Genomic DNA, 4,413 nt, shown 5'->3' with positions numbered 1-4,413 from the left:
CGCATGACAACACCAATTGCAGTAGTTTTCGGGTCTGTAAAAACAAATTTTCACATTTTTTTCTGAAAATAAGGATGCTCCATACATTTAGGGGTTAAATAATACTACGAAAAATTCTACAATCTGAAATCATAAAAATAAATGTTTGGATGAATGAAATTTAAATGTTTACAAACGCGTGATGCAAAACATTCATATTCCAGCGCATGGAAACGAGATTTACAAGGTATTTCTTTGATTTGCATTTTGTTGCATTTAACCCCAGACACCTAACTGAATTTTTAAAATATTCATTTAAAAAAATTGGGTGATTGTTCGAAAAATATTTTTACACCAACAATGTTGGTATAACATGAGGAAACCTGTAAAAAGTTTGTAGGTAATTTTATCAAGCCGATCCGTCATGCTGGGCAAAGTTTTTTTCGGCATCAAAAAATGTTAAAATTTGTACATTTATTGCTCGATTTTTTAATTTTTACATAAAAATAAAAAACTTAAGACAACTAGCTTAAGATGCGAGAAATTATGTCATCATTATTTTGTTATCATTAAAAGATAACTTTATTACAATACTTTAAATTAAAAATTGATTCAATGTAGAGTTATATAAATGTTGCATCGAACCCCGCTGTTGCATGATGCCCCGTTTGACGGTACCAAGAAAAGCTAAACGTACAAAAAATGTATTTATTCCTGTTTGATCATCCTACGTTATTGGAGTACTATTTCCTCATGACACTTAAAAGCCCAAGGTAGAAAAAAGTCGGTCTTCCATACTCAAGCAACTGTAACTTTCTATTCTCTGGACTGCATTTAGACATTTTTTTTAATTACTGAAGCAGTTGAGATTGAATTTGTTGGCCATTGATCTACTTACTATACATTCCAAAATTTTGAGCTAATTTATGAAAGAGAGTGATCTGCCAATCGTTGCACAGCTAAGCGAATAAAGGGTGATACGGTCAAAATTTGGTCAATATCAACTTGACGTAATTCTTTCAATTTTGCATTAAAAATTTAAAAAACCTGAACACCCCTCATTTTGAAGGTGTGTGTGTGTGTGTAGAATGGTGCTCCTATTTTGATTTTGGAATTCACTCTTCAGTTGTCAAAATGCCGTCCAAGAAAGAAGAGCAGCGTATCAAAATTTTGCTCGCGCATCGCGAGAATCCGAGCTACTCGCACGCAATGCTGGCAAAATCGCTAAAAGTTGCCAAATCAACCGTTACAAATGTAATTAAAGTGTTTGGGGAACGTTTGTCGACAGCCAGGAAGTCTGGATCGGGGGGAAATCGAAAACCGGAAGCCGCTGAGACAACAAAGAGAGTTGCCGGTAGATTCAAGCGAAATCCTAACCTCTCTCTCCGAGATGCCGCAAATAAGCTGGGTGTATTGTCTACAACCATGCATCGAGCTAAAAAACGAGACGGACTATCGACTTACAAGAAGGTAGTGACTCCAAATCGCGATGATAAACAAAATACGACGGCCAAAGCGCGATCCCGGAGGCTGCACACGACGATGCTGACGAAGTTTGACTGCGTCGTAATGGACGACGAAACCTACGTCAAAGCCGACTACAAGCAGCTTCCGGGACAGGAGTTTTATACGGCAAAAGGAAGGGGAAAGGTAGCAGATATTGTCAAGCACATGGAACTATCAAAGTTCGTGTAGAAATATCTGGTTTGGCAAGCCATCTGTACCTGTGGCTTGAAAAGCAGCATTTTCAGAGCATCCGAGACTGTCAACCAAGAATTTTACGTGAAAGAGTGTTTGAATAAACGTCTGCTGCCTTTCCTGAAGAAACACGGTTGTTCCGTACTGTTTTGGCCGGATTTGGCATCTAGCCATTACGGTAAAAAGGCCATGGAGTGGTACGCCGCCAACAACGTGCAGGTGGTTTCCAAGGACAAGAACCCTCCCAACACGCCAGAGCTCCGCCCAATTGAGAAATACTGGGCTATTGTCAAGCGGAACCTAAAGAAGACCAAAAAAACTGCTAAGGACGAGCAGCAGTTCAAGGCAAACTGGCTTTCCGCGGCGAAGAAGGTGGACAAGGTGGCTGTACAAAATCTGATGGCAGGGGTTAAGCGTAAGGCCCGGCAATTCGGATTTGGAAAAGCGGAAGCCTAACTGAATATTTTTAATGAATTCTATACTTATTAAACTTGGAAAAGAAATTTAACTTGATTTCTTAAATAAACGATTTCACCGATTCACACGCGTTTTCCCTTGACCAAATTTTGACCGCATCACCCTTGAATTATGGTTTTAATTCAGTATTTAAGTCATTCCAACCAGATTCGATCGATTTTTCTTGTCGATTGTGCCCATTCAGGATTGTTCAACGAGGTCCAAAAGTTCAAGTGTTCAAAATAAGTATTATTGCAGCTCTTTCAACCTGCGACATCGATTTTTTTGGGATTTGTGATCTAAATTTTTCCACTATGCAACGTTTTGACAATTTTGTCTTCAGAATCAATGGGTTAACATGAAATACAATTTTTCAGGCTTCGTCGTATAGATACAACAGATGATCTTGAAATTTAGAAGAAAATAGTTTGCAGAAAAATATTTAAACCGTGGTAACATTGATCAACATAATATTGTTCACATTATCAACAATAACTAAGTCTAAAGTTAAAATATCGTAAAACTATTTTCTACGTTTCAAAGCCTTTATATTGAGTTTCAAATTGGGAAAAAATCCGTTTTTTTTTATTTCAAATGTAAGAAAAAATGTAATGTAATAAACAGAAATCTGTTTACAGCCACTGTTACAGCCACCCTTTCTTAAAATAATATTTTAAAACATTTCAAAAAAATTTTCCCAATATATTTATTATACAAGGATTGTCTCAAAGCTTTAGTTTTTTGTTAGTTTTGTTAAAATTGTCCCAAAAATAACTGATATAGTTGAACTTATAAAAAAAAATTAAACTAGGTACATGTTAAGTGATTTGTTGCCAGCTCCTCCTTTAGACGGGGTTAATAATTCTTCACTTCAACTTAACTTGGGACCATATTTTACTCAAAAAATCAAGCTTGAATAGTTGTTACTTTCGGACCTTAATGTCAATAGCTTTTTTATGAAGCTACCAAAATAGAAATTTAAAAAAAAAAATGGTCCCATTCCAGATTTCAATTGAGATTTTCTAAATTGGCAATGAATGGTAAGATTTACATGTTTTGAAACATTCTGCTCAAAAAGAAAGTTAAAGTGATTGGCTTTATACTGATGGAGATTAGAGTAGACCCCGTCTAAAGGTAGGGTTTGTCTGAAGAGGGGTTAATAAAGAGAGTACATTTTTCACTAGCTGACTCGGTGTGCGTTGCTACCCCTACCATGGAAAATTTTGAGTGTTTTAAATTATTTTGATTAAATTGAATCTCTACGTTATTCAAAAGCGAACTATTTTTCATGGCATCTGAGCTTTTAAATTGTTTTGAAGGTTTGAAGGTTGAAGCAGCAAAAATAGAAGGGACCTACAATACAATAAATAATCCCTTTAAATTTAAAAACAAATTTGATTCTTTATAAACCCTATCAAATTGATAAGTTTGAATAAAAAAGGACATAGAAATAGTTGGAGGACCGGAGGAACTGCATTGCAATTCATTTGTTTTTGAGGCCAAAAATATAGAGAAATGTTTATAATTTGTGCCCCTAAATGTATGCAGCAACATTGTCCATCCTTTGAGTATATTTTTTTTGAAAGAAAACGTTTAAAAAATTCAATTGATTCCAAACAAAAAATAACTGTTATTGATGTTTTAAGCCTTCTGTGCTAATAGGCATCAAAACAATAATTTTTAAGATGTTGAGATACGTTAAAACCATAGTGATCAAAGTTATACCGAAACATGAAATCTGGTTTTGAAACAAATATTAAGTTATAGAGGCTAATGTCGTTTGAGTATTCTGCTATCAATGATCATGCTTTATACTCCTTTCCTCAGTTTGTTTTTTCAAACTTTTTAGTGTTACAAGAAAGCAACCCCTTCTAAAATATTCGAATATGAATTTAAAAAGTGATCAATGTTCTCCCAATTTTCGGTACTTTTTGAAAAACCGTTAAACATTGTGTTGATTTTTAAAATTATAATTTTGGATCATTATTTAACTTCCCCGTCAGAAATGTTGAACTCAGTGAAAAAAAAAATAAAAAGAAAGCTTTATTTCTGTAAATTTTTTTCTGAATTCAGTTAAAAAGGGGAGTGTTGCCGCAATTAAAAATTTTCTATAACCAAATTGAATCTAAGATATTGTTTTCAGCAAATGTTTTGTAATAAGGTTGAATGTTACGACCGAATGTTGTTCATAATTTTTTTTTTTTGCTTTTTTGATCTTCTAAATATATCAAAACACTTAGTTTTGAAATACCCGACGTTTGGACTAGTTTTGGAGGTCTT

The sequence above is a fragment of the Uranotaenia lowii genome, unplaced genomic scaffold (genome assembly GCF_029784155.1).
Source record: "Uranotaenia lowii strain MFRU-FL unplaced genomic scaffold, ASM2978415v1 HiC_scaffold_72, whole genome shotgun sequence".
In the NCBI taxonomy this organism is placed as follows: Eukaryota; Metazoa; Arthropoda; class Insecta; order Diptera; family Culicidae; genus Uranotaenia; species Uranotaenia lowii.
Note: the sequence above shows the minus strand (reverse complement) of the source record.